Source organism: Triticum dicoccoides, chromosome 5A (assembly GCF_002162155.2).
Source record: "Triticum dicoccoides isolate Atlit2015 ecotype Zavitan chromosome 5A, WEW_v2.0, whole genome shotgun sequence".
NCBI classification, from domain to species: domain Eukaryota; kingdom Viridiplantae; phylum Streptophyta; class Magnoliopsida; order Poales; family Poaceae; genus Triticum; species Triticum dicoccoides.
In genome coordinates this window covers 27,099,549-27,112,955 of record NC_041388.1, presented here as the reverse complement: position 1 = coordinate 27,112,955, position 13,407 = coordinate 27,099,549, and the positions used below count along the sequence as shown (strand labels likewise).

At 45.2% G+C, this 13,407-nt stretch overlaps 1 long non-coding RNA gene across 1 annotated transcript; it reads left to right on the top strand.

Annotated features, from left to right (window-relative positions):
- The first annotated feature begins 10,210 nt into the window (after window positions 1–10,210).
- LOC119296858 lies at window positions 10,211–12,682 on the top strand. Its single transcript, XR_005145416.1, has 3 exons — window positions 10,211–10,459; window positions 11,310–11,591; window positions 12,302–12,682. It is a non-coding gene; the product is annotated as an uncharacterized LOC119296858 (long non-coding RNA).
- Window positions 12,683–13,407: the final 725 nt, after the last annotated feature.

The following is a 13,407-nucleotide window of genomic DNA, read 5'->3' as shown; positions in this document are numbered from 1 at the left end:
CATCGTAGTCAACTCCTTGAACTTGTCGGAAAACATCTTAACAACAAGTCGAGCTTTCTTAATGGTGACATTTACCATCATTGTCCGTCTTCCTTTTGAAATCCATCTGTACTCATTAGCCTTACGACCATCGAGCCGTTCTGCCAAAGTCTACACTTTGTTTTCATACATGGATCCTCTCTCGGATTTTATGGCCTCAAGCCATTTATCGGAATCCGGGCCCACCATCGCTTCTCCATAGCTCGTAGTTTCATTGTTGTCTAGCAACATGACTTCCAAGACAGGATTACCGTACTACTCTGAAGTAGTACGTATCCTTGTCACCCTACGAGGTACGGCAGTGATTTGATCCGAAACTTCATGATCAATATCATAAGCTTCCACTTCAATTGGTGTAGGTGCCACGGGAACAACTTCCTGTGCCCTGCTACACACTGGTTGAAGTGATGGTTCAATAACCTCATCAAGTCTCCACCATCCTCCCACTCAACTCTTTCGAGAGAAACCTTTCCTCGAGAAAGGACCCGATTCTAGAAACAATTCATATTGCTTTCGGATCTGAATTAGGAGGTATACCCAACTGTTTTGGGTGTCCTATGAAGATGTATTTTATCCGCTTTGGGTTCGAGCTTATCAATCCTGAAACTTTTTCACATAAGCGTCACAGCCCCAAACTTTTAAGAAACGACAACTTAGGTTTCTCCAAACGGTGTCGTCTCAACGGAATTACGTGGTACCCTATTTAAAGTGAATGTGGTTGTCTCTAATGCCTAACCCATGAACGATAGTGGTAATTCGATAAGAGAAATCATGGTACGCATCATATCCAATAGGGTGCAACTATGATGTTCGGACATACCATCACACTATGGTGTTCCAGGTGGTATTAATTGTGAAACAATTTCCACAATGTCTTAATTGTGTGCCAAAACTCATAACTCAGATATTCATCTCTATGATCATATCATAGACATTTTATCCTCTTGTCACAATGATCTTCTACTTCACTCTGAAATTACTTGAACCATTCAATAATTCAGACTTGTGTTTCATCAAGAAAATATTCTCAACATCTACTTGAATCATCTGTGAAGTAAGAACATAACGATATTCACTGCATGCCTCCGCACTCATTGGACTGCACACATCAAAATGTGTTGCTTCCAACAAGTTGCTATCTTGTTCCACTTTACTGAAACCGAGGCTTTTCAGTCATCTTGCCTATGTGGTATGATTTGCATATCTCAAGTGATTCAAAATCAAGTGAGTTCAAACGGTCCATTTGCATGGAGTTTCTTCATGCATATATACCAATAGACATGGTTCGCATGTCTCAAACTTTTCAAAAACGAGTGAGTCCAAAGATCCATCAACATGGAGCTTCTTCATGCGTTTTATACCATTATGACTTACATGGCAGTGCCACAAGTAAGTGGTACTATCATTACTATCTTATATCTTTTGGCATGAACATGTGTATCACTACGATCGAGATTCAATAAACCATTCATTTTAGGTGTAAGACCATTGAAGGTATTATTCAAATAAACAGAGTAACCATTATTCTCCTTAAATGAATAACCGTATTGCGATAGACATAATCCAATCATGTCTATGCTCAACGCAAACACCAATCTCGATGGTAGAGGGAGCGTGTGATGCTTGATCATATCAACGTTGGAAACACTTCCAACACATATCGTCATCTCACGTTTAGCTAGTCTCCGTTTATTCCGTAGCTTTTATTTCGAGTTACTAACACTTAGCAACCGAACCGGTATCTAATACCCTGGTGCTACTAGGAGTACTAGTAAAGTACACATTAACATAATGTATATCCAATATACTTCTATCGACCTTGCCAGCCTTCTCATCTACCAAGTATCTAGGGTAATGCTGCTCCAGTGGTTGTTCCCCTTATTACAGAAGCACTTAGTCTCGGGTTTGGGTTCAACCTTGGGTTTCTTCACTAGAGCAGCAGCTGAATTGCCGTTTCATGAAGTATCCCTTTGTTCCCTTGCCCTTCTTGAAACTAGTGGTTTCACCAACCATCAATAATTGATGCTCCTTCTTGATTTCTACTTTCGCGGTGTCAAACATCATGAATATTTCAAGGATCATCATATCTATCCCTGATATGTTATAGTTAATCACGAAGCTCTAGCAGCTTGGTGGCAATGACTTTGGGGAAACATCACTATCTCATCTGGAGGATCAACTCCCACTCGATTCAAGTGATTGTTGTGCTCAGACAATCTGAGCACAAGCTCAACGATTGAGCTTTTCTCCCTTAGTTTGCAGGCTAAGAAAATCGTCGGAGGTCTTATACCTCTTGACGTGGGCACGAGCCTGAAATCCCAATTTCAGCCCTCGAAACATCTCATATGTTCCACGACATTTCGAAAACGTCTTTGGTGCCTCAACTCTAAACCGTTTAACTGAACTATCACGTAGTTATCAAAACGTGTATGTCCGATGTTCACAACATCCACAGACGAGGTTTGGGGTTCAGCACACGGAGCGGTGCATTAAGGACATAAGCTTTCTACTGTCCTCATAATCGCTACTGTCAACTTTCAACTATATTTTCTCTAGGAACATGTCTAAAACAGTAGAACTAAAGCGCGAGCTACGACATAATTTGCAAAAGGTCTTTTGACTATGTTCAAGATAATTAAGTTCATCTTATGAACTCCCACTCAGATAGACATCCCTCTGGTCATCTAAGTGATTACATGATCCGAGTCAACTAGGCCGTGTTCGATCATCACGTGAGATGGACTAGTCATCATCGGTGAACATCTTCATGTTGATCGTATCTGCTATACGACTCATGCTCGACCTTTCGGTCTCCGTGTTCCGAGGCCATGTCTGCACATGCTAGGCTCGTCAAGTTAACCCTAAGTGTTTTCGCTGTGTAAAACTGTCTTACACCCGTTGTATGTGAACATAAGAATCCATCACCCCCGATCATCACGTGGTGCTTAGAAGCGACGAACTGTAGCAACGGTGCACAGTTAGGGGAGAACACTTCTTGAAATTTTGGAAGGGATCATCTTATTTACTACCGTCGTCCTAAGTAAACAAGATGCATAAACATGATAAACATCACATGCAATCAAATAGTGACATGATATGGCCAATATCATTTTGCTCCTTTTGATCTCCATCTTCGGGGCTCCGTGATCATCATCGTCACCGGCATGACACCATGATCTCCATCATCATGATCTCCATCATCGTGTCTTCATGAAGTTGTCTCGCCAACTATTACTTCTACTACTATGGCTACCGGTTAGCAATAAAGTAAAGTAATTACATGGCGTTGTTCAATGACACGCAGGTCATACAATAAATAAAGACAACTCCTATGGCTCCTGCCGGTTGTCATACTCATCGACATGCAAGTCGTGAATCCTATTACAAGAACATGATCAATCTCATACATCACATATCATTCATCACATTCTTCTTGGCCATATCACATCACAAATCATACCCTGCAAAAACAAGTTAGACGTCCTCTAATTTTTGTTGCATGTTTTACGTGGCTGCTATGGGTTTCTAGCAAGAACGTTTCTTACCTACGCAAAACCACAACGTGATATGCCAATTGCTATTTCCCCTTCATAAGGACCCTTTTCATCGAATCCGTTCCGACTAAAGTGGGAGAGACTGGCACCCGCTAGCCACCTTATGCACCAAGTGCATGTCAATCGGTGGAACCTGTCTCACGTAAGAGTACGTGTAAGGTTGGTCCGGGCCGCTTCATCCCACAATACCGTCGAAACAAGATTGGACTAGTAACGGTAAGCATATTGAACAACATCAACGCCCACAACTACTTTGTGTTCTACTCGTGCAAAGAATCTACGCAATAGACCTAGCTCATGATGCCACTGTTGGGGAACGTAGCAGAAATTCAAAATTTTCCTACGTGTCACCAAGATCTATCTATGGAGAGACCAGCAACGAGTAGAAAGAGAGTGCATCTACATACCCTTGTAGATCGCTAAGCGGAAGCGTTCAAGTGAACGGGGTTGATGAAGTCGTACTCGTCGTGATTCAAATCACCGATGATCAAGTGCCGAACGCACGGCACCTCCGCGTTCAACACACGTACAGCCCGGTGACGTATCCCACGCCTTGATCCAGCAAGGAGAGAGGGAGAGGTTGAGGAAGACTCCATCCAGCAGCAGCACAACGGCGTGGTGGTGGTGGAGGAGCGTGGCAATCCTGCAGGGCTTCGCCAAGCACCACGGGAGAAGAGGAGTACTTGGGAGAGGGGGAGGGCTGCGCCAGAACTTCGTCTCCAGCTCCCATGCGTCTCCCCACTATACATAGGGGTGGAGGGGCTGGTTTCTTGCCCTCCAAGTCCATTGGGGCGTTGGCCAAGGTGGGAGGAAAGAAATCCCATCATTTCCTTCCCCACCGATTGTTATCTCCCCTTTTTAGGGATCTTGATCTTATCCCTTCGGGATATGATCTTATTCCTTCTAAGGGGGGATCTTGGTGCGCCTTGACCAGGGGTGTGGGGCCTTGCCCCCACTACCCACGTTCATGTGGGTCCCCCATGCAGGTGGGCCCCACTCCGGAACCTTCTAGAACCTTCCCGGTACAATACCAAAAAAACCTGAACATTTTCCGGTGGCCAAAATAGGACTTCCCATATATAAATCTTTACCTCCGGACCATTCCGGAACTCCTCGTGACGTCCGGGATCTCATCCGGGACTCCGAACAACATTCGGTAACCACATACAAACTTCCTTTATAAACCTAGCGTCATCGAACCTTAAGTGTGTAGACCCTACGGGTTCGGGAGACATGTAGACATGACCGAGACGTTCTCCGGTCAATAACCAACAGCGGGATCTGGATACCCATGTTGGCTCCCACATGTTCCACGATGATCTCATCGGATGAACCACGATGTCAAGGACTCAGTCGATCCCGTATACAATTCCCTTTGTCTAGCGGTATGTTACTTGCCCGAGATTCGATCGTCGGTATCCAATACCTTGTTCAATCTCGTTACCGGCAAGTCACTTTACTCGTTCCGTAACACATCATCCCGTAATCAACTCCTTGGTCACATTGCGCATATGATGATGTCCTACCGAGTGGGCCCAGAGATACCTCTCCGTTTACACGGAGTGACAAATCCCAGTCTCGATCCGCATAAAACAATAGATACTTTCGGAGATACCTGTAGTGCACCTTTATAGTCACCCAGTTACGTTGTGACGTTTGATACACCCAAAGCACTCCTACGGTATCCAGGAGTTACACGCTCTCATGGTCAAAGGAAGAGATACTTGACATTGGCAAAGCTCTAGCAAACGAACTACACGATCTTTGTGCTATGCTTAGGATTGGGTCTTGTCCATCACATCATTCTCCTAATGATGTGATCCCGTTATCAACGACATCCAATGTCCATAGCCAGGAAACCATGACTATCTGTTGATCACAACGAGCTAGTCAACTAGAGGCTCACTAGGGACACATTGTGATCTATGTATTCACACGTGTATTACGATTTCCGGATAATACAGTTATAGCATGAATAAAAGGCTATTATCATGAACAAAGAAATATAATAATAACTTATTTATTATTGCCTCTAGGGCATATTTCCAACAGAGAGACCAAAGTTCCCCCATCTCCCGTAGACGAGATCGGATTCACACAGGAGTGTTCCTCCACACCGTCTACGGTATCAACGATACTCTTTGGACGGTAAAGTCCTTAATAAAGAGACGAGGCTCTGATATCAATTGAAAGGATCGATATGGTTGACTAGAGGGGGGGTGAATAGGCAACTACCAATTTTTAGCCTTTCTTTACCAAATTAAACTTTGCATCAAAGTAGGTTGTCTAGATGTGCAACTAGGTGAGCAACCTATATGATGCAATAACAACAAGCATACAAGCAAGCAAGGGAAGAAACACTAAAGAGCTTGCATAAGTAAAGGTAAGAGATAACCAAGAGTGGATCCGGTGAAGACGAGGATGTGTTACCGAAGTTCCTTCCTTTTGAGGGGAAGTACGTCTCCGTTGGAGCGGTGTGGAGGCACAATGCTTCCCAAGAAGCCACTAGGGCCACCGTATTCTCCTCACGCCCTCACACAATGCGAGATGCCGTGATTCCACTATTGGTGCCCTTGAAGGCGGCGACCGAACCTTTACAAACAAGGTTGGGGCAATCTCCACAACTTAATCGGAGGCTCCCAACAAGACCACGAAGCTTCACCACAATGGAATAGGGCTCCGAGGTGACCTCAACCGTCTAGGGTGCTCAAACACCCAAGAGTAACAAGATCCGCTAGGGATGAGTGGGGGAATTGAAAATCCCTTGGTGGAAGTGTAGATCAGGGCCTTCTCAACCACTCCCGAGCAAATCAACAAGTTTGATTGGCTAGAGAGATAGATCGGGCGAAAATGGAACTTGGAGTATTTAATGGAGCTTGAGCAATAAATGGAACTTGGGGGAAGAGGTAGGTGAGAAGGAAGAAGGGGACCCCTTTTATAGTGGGGGCAACAATCCCGTTGCCCTCCACCAACCAGCCCCGCACAGGGCGGTACTACCGCTGAGAGGGGGTGGTACTACCGCCAGGACAACGGCACTGCCGCGCCAGCCAGCGGTACTGCCGCGCTAAGGAGACTAGTAGGGAACGGACCCAAATGCGGTACTACCACGGTGGTAGGGCGGTACTACCGCACCTGGAATGGTACTACCGCCACTACAATCGTGACTACTCCCGCAAAACCCGACACGAGAAAAAGACCTCTCGAATCGAGGCGGTAGGAGCCAGACTGCCCAGCGGTACTACGGCAGTGGGGTCAAGGGCGGTAGTACCGCTGTGGAGCGGTACTGCCGCTTGTGACCCTTCGGCCGTAGTACCGCAGGCAGTGCGGTACTACCGCTGGGGCGCGCGCGAGAGAGAGAGAAGGAATCTCTCAAAGATGTTGAGGACAAGGCGGAGGTGCCAGGCCCCCAGCGGTACTGCTGCTGTGGAGCCACGGGCGGTACTACCACTGTGGAGCGGTACTGCCGCTTGTGGCTCCTCAGCGGTACTACCGCTGGGTGGCGAGGTACTACCGCAGGGACCCAGACAGGACAAGGAAGAGAGGAGAGATCTCTTCAATGGAAAGGAAATGCTCGGAGGGTGAGAAGCTGATATGTACGTGATGATTCCACCCATGCAAAACCCCAGCGGACCCCCTCTTGATAGTACGGTGCCCTCTACGCAACTAGTCCACCGAGAAAGAAACGAAAGAGCTACATCGTCTTGAAATACATTCCGAGGGGAAGAAGGCGTCTCGTGCCAGGGGAGAATCTGTGAATTATTCAAAGCACAAGATTAGTCCACAAACATGTTGTCATCAATCACCAAAACTACCTTGAGAGAGATATGTCGTAACAAAGGTAACATGTTTTAAACATCTGATAGAGAGGATTAAGATGTTGGTGAACGGATGGAAGGAGAGAACACTTTCCTTTGGTGGGAAAGAGGCTTTGATTAAAGCGGTGGCCCAAGCCATCCCAACATATGCGATGAGTGTATTTAAATTCCCGAAATTTTTTGCAAGGGGATCACTGATGCAATGTCGCAATATTGTTGGGGTGACGAAGAAAACCATAAAAGGATGCATTGGTTCACTTGGTGGAAGATGTGTGTGCCAAAGGAAAGGGGTGGTATGGGTTTCCGGGACATTCATAGTTTTAATATGGCCATGTGCTGGCCAAACAATGCTGGAGACTCATTGAGAATTATGACTCACTTTGTGCAAGAGTTTGAAGGGCCATATACTATAATTCTGGGGATATTTTGAACTGCGAATTGAATAGGGTTCATCCTTTGTGTGGCAAGTATTTGGGAAGGAATACAAACGTTCAAAAAAGGGTGCATTTGGAGAGTTGGAGATGGTGCAAAGATAGACATATGGAGTGATTGTTGGATTCCCAGTAGTGCATCAAGGAAAATTGTTACTGTCCGCGGGAACCAATTGCTCACTAAGGTTAGTGACCTCATCGATCCCTCCTCGGGCGAGTGGGATGAACAACTGAGAAGGAACACTTTCTGGCCTATAGATGCTGATCGGATACTGCAAATTCCTTTGTTTCGGCAACATACAGAGGATTACATTGCATGACACTTAAGTAAGAACGGCATTTTCTCGGTTCGCTCAGCATATTACAAAAAGTGGGAGGAGACTTATGCTCAGGAAGATTTGCTGGGGAGCTACCGATCTGGTTCTAGGCCACATCCAGTATGGAAGAAGGTCTGGAAGCTCAAACTACCAGGAAAAATTAAGATCTTTATTTGGAGGTGCTTACACAATGTGCTACCTTGCTTCAGCGTTCTAACTAATCGGCATGTTGGTACGAACTCTCAATGTCCTATCTGCAAGCTGGACGCGGAAGATATACGCCATGTACTTTTTTCATGTCCACGTGCTCTAGCTGTTTGGGAAGCCTTGGGCGTTGGCAATATTATCAGGGACGCCATGCGCAGAGACCGCTTTGGAGCTGCGATAATAGATTTTCTCCTATGTGATGAAGCTCATCAGCGCATGTACTCAGACCCAATTGAACTACCGAAGATTATTGCAGGAACCAGCTGGTTCATCTGGTGGCAACGGAGACAATTTGTGCGTGGAGAAACTGTTCCCTCGCCGGAACAAACAACAATGTCAATCCAGGCTCTAAGCCTAAATTTTGTCCGGGCAGCAGGGAAACCGAAGGAGAGACCTCGACTGAACAAGTGGCCTGTTGTTTTGTCCAGCCAACAGGTACTAAATGTTGATGCATCGTTTCATGTTGAAGATCATACAAGCGAGTGTGGAGCAATAGTGAGAGACAGTCGCGGGCAATTTATCGGGGCATCTATAGCTTATCTCATGCAAATCCCGGATGTCGTCTCGGCGGAAGCTGCAGCTTTGTTCGAAGGCCTAAAGTTTCTCCAAAGCCTAGGATGCAACAATGTGATGCTGAGAATGGATAATATTGCGGTGGTTGATGCCCTATGGATGAACGAAGGTCATGCTATGGTGGCAGCCCTAGTTTTAGAAGAATGTAGATTCTTGCTTCGTGAGTTCGGGAAGGTAACTATTGAGCATTGTAATCGAGAGTCAAATGTAGTTGCTCATGAGCTAGCTAGTTGAGGAAGTACGAATTTTCCCTCTGTGTGGGTAGGTGCACCCCCTGAGTTTATTGTTAAATCCCTATCAAACGATATAAGTGTGATTGGTTAATAAAGCTAGCCGTGAAGGCCTTCCCGTCAAAAAAAAGTAGCAGTAGCGCGGGGTCAATATAACACATCTCTACTCCTAATGTCTGAGTTGGTGAATAGTCTCCATGGTTTATTTTCGTCCCCTCCCCTCACCCTATTGGTTTATTTTCGCGTCACCCTCTCACACAACGGAATAAATCTGAACGGATCAACTTTCCATGCTCGCGTAAATTAATTAGTAATGTCTTGACGTGAAAAGAATCAATCACGATCAATATTTAAAGATTAAATCTAAATTAATTAACCTTATCTTAAATCGCTCAATCATATTAATTAGAAAACAAATAACCGATTTAAGAAAAATCTCTACTCCTAATATACAACTTGATAGTCTTCATTTTATCCGATTTTTTTCGTCTCAACCTTCCATCTTCATTTGGTTTTTTTCCCCACCATCCCACTATCCTACGATTTCGCGCCTCCCACCATCCCACCGTCGTACGATTTTTTTCGTCTTTGCACCTCCTCCCTGGATCTACCCCTCCCGACCGCTCTCTCCCCCCTCTTCACGCGATGCACTCCCGGCCCTCTCATCTCCTCCTCTGCCCCCCGCTCAGCCACCTCCACCACCCCCACCCTTCTCTCCATCGCCGGATCTGCTGCAGATCATCAAGGTTCCACGACGCGCGCGTGCTCATCAAGGAAGCGTCTCGTGGATCTGCGCTCGTGCGGCCACGACGGAAGGGGCTCGAGGTGGCCGCCTGCCGCCGCCGAAGACCAAGCCCCCACCTTGTCCAGAATTGCATCCTACGCCATGTTCCAGTGAGGAAGGAGGAGCGGCACAGATAGGGTCCTCACCCAGCCATGCGGTCGACCACTACGACGCAGCCGTGCGGTGGGCAGGTGCGGTGTTGCGGCAGCGAGGTGGGGGCGGCGGCGTTCGCTCGTGCAGATCATAGCTGGGGTGGCCCCGATCTGGACTCGACAGTCCTCTTTGACTGCAGCCGGAGCTAGATGGGGCATGGCGCTGGTCTTGGCCGAGATCCGCCGCTGCCCATCGTCTTCACCGTCCGTCAGTCCTTTGCTCCCCTGATCCCGCTACCCTCCATGGCGTCGTCTCCTGCGAAGGTCGCCATTCATCCTCGAAGATCGCCGGCCTCCCTTGCGCGGGATCGCCGCGATTGTCCACCAGGAAAGACATCATCGCTGCTGTCGTGCTAGGTAGCTGACCACCTCCTCTTTAATCTTTTTTTGTAATTGTACGGTGTACCGCATGGCATATTGATAATTGTTTCTCCTCCATCCACGCTCGCCTCAACACCGCTACCATAATATTTGGTAATTAGTCAATTTGCTCGAGGAGGCTAGCTGGGCGAATTATTGTACAGATTATGTATGGAGCAGGCTGCAGGGACAGTGTCCACCACCTCTATACACTAGGATTCCTCTCATAATATATTTCGAGTGATTCGCATAAGGCCATCGGCCCATACCTCGCCAAGGTAATCAGTAATCACGGCCGCCTCGACGCTGGTGGTGACAGATCCTAATCCTTCCCAAGCATCAGTAAAGATTGATGTGGTCTGTTTATTAAGTTGTATGTGTTTCCTTTACCTACATTTTTGTCTCCTTTTAGTTTACAGTATTGATGTGTGAATCAAGTTCAGAATCTTAGACGATGTTGTGAGTGGTGTAGCCCAAGCTTGGTTTATTCATTTGTCTTTCTTAATTCTGTTATTGATATTCTTTGCACCGTGGACGACCTTACGGATAGTTATATATACCTCACCAAACACAAATGGATGAGAATATCAACTAAGGAATACAAAAGTTGAAGGCCCATGATAGACAACAATGATGTATCTTTTAGGTTATTGCAGGTCATGTTTTTTTTCTTCTTCGGATATTTTTAGATATCTTGAGGCTTTTGCATCTTTCTATGTGCGATCTATGGCGCTCAAGGTCATGCTGACAGTTGTCATCATTATGTGATTTCAGTTTATATATAATTCAGTGAGAGGCTTTATCCATGATGAAGATAAAGTGTTGATGAGCGTTATGTGTTTCGCAGGTCTGATCCTATTGCCTTGGTAGTTGGAGCGGCATCGTGGCATTGCTTGTGGTGGTGGTGGTCGGCGAGCACCTGGAGCCGCTGTACTTGCAATGGGAACACAACCTCGATTTCGAGGTGGTTCTGTGCATGTGCTCTAATAAGTCGATGTGCTCTGCGAACTTGCCCACTGTCTCCAGGACAACTAAGGCATGCGCCCCCGACTGAGAGCCGCCCCTCCTTATCCCTCTACTCTCACCGCCGCAGTGCCCAGCCGCACCCACTATGTTCTACAATATTGCGGTGAGTTTTTAATCACCCCTGCCCAATTTATCTTCATTTTTTTTTTCAGAGATGCAACAAATTTCATCCAAATTATTATGAATGGGGAGTAGAGATTAATTTTTTTGGAGATTCAAAATGGTATCCTATAGTGATGACCGGTATCAATGCTTTGATCACATTCTGCACATAGTATTTCTCTTCTGCTCGAAATAGAGTGAAACCCTTTTGCTATTAAGTGATGTGATCAAAGTAATTTTGTACTCCCCTAAAAAGGTTTGTACCTGAATTAATGTACTTATGAAAAATATCTACTCTTTGAAGTATTTAAAGCAATACAAAATTAAGAACTGAGCTTAAAAAAATGAAGTTATGTTCATGGATTTGATGACCAAATACTAATGAAAATGAACATAGATTACAGACCTGGAACATTCCAACATTCCTTCGAGCTAGGGGATTTCATAATCGAACCAACGGAAAGCAAGGTGGGGATGAAAGCTATAGGGACGTAGGGAGTAAATCAAATCAAGTGTTCCCTTTTTCTGTACTGCAATTGTGGTTATATTGTTGGTGTATAAATTCGCACAGAAACTGCATTTGCTATACCCTATATCTGAGCTAACATCATTTGCTTTCCAATTGCAGCTTTAGATCATGCGTTTATGTCAAGTTTCATTTTTTCTTAATCCCAGTTTTGTGCTAATTATCTTTTGTTCTTTGATGGGCAGTTGTATTGCCGGCTGATGCATCCATGTGCTAATCTGCCGGCAGAATTGAGGGAGGGCGGCCAGCTGCCTGGCGGGTGCACCGGCGAGCACAACGTGGAAGAGCCTAAAAGTCCGTCCGCTACCAGCTTATTCGCGGATTCTTTGATCATCGTGTTGCTCCGTGCAACGGCTAGCTGGTGTAGGCACTGTGCATAAGTAGTATTTCTCATGTTTATTGTATCGATCAACAGATTGACTGTCAGGTCCTTCCCTACAGAATCTTTAGAAAGAAAAAAAACTACAAGAGAAGTACATATGAAAATACTGCAGACTGCAATTAACATCTCTTTTGCCAGTTTGGTATAACTTTTGTGGTTGTTTTATTATCCATTGAGACCCATGTTTGATCACCATATATAGTTACATAGAGGAGAAGACCATTGATATGTACAGTATCATTACTATTTTAACAGACATGAGTTACATTGTCATCTTTTCATGAAGAAATGATTAGTGTGAAGAAAAGCCAATTTTAAAAAATAGTGACAGTTCAACATCATAAGGATGCCAAATTGACATAAGTTTATGATTGTTTGTCAGAAAGAAATTTATACATGTGGTTTTTATATCTGTGTATTTCAAATTTCAACACAACCAGGATTACATATTAAATCTATAATTATATAGTAAAATATTAAGAACAATACCAAAAAATATGCTAATCTTTTTTAGCAAAAATATTAAACATTTTTCAGCATACACATGAACCATTTTCCATCATTTAAAATTGCAAGCATTTAAATAACCCCATACATTATATTATTATTACTACTATTATTATTATTATTTTCATTATTGTCAGTATTATAATTATAAGCACCTTCGACACTTTGCCGTTGGAGGGGAAAGAATGGTGCGGAGTTGGCAGCGGCAAAACATCGCCACTCGCCTTCTCATGCATGGTGCTGGTGGTGGTTGTGCCGCACAACTCCGTCTCGTGCGGCAAAATTGCTTTGGGGGTGTCGCCTTTCCCCTCCTCATGTGTGGAAGGGCGAGTGGTGACGGCTGGCATCTCATCGAGGCAGGCAGCGGTGGCCATCGGCTCCTTGGGTAGGGGTTGGCGACAT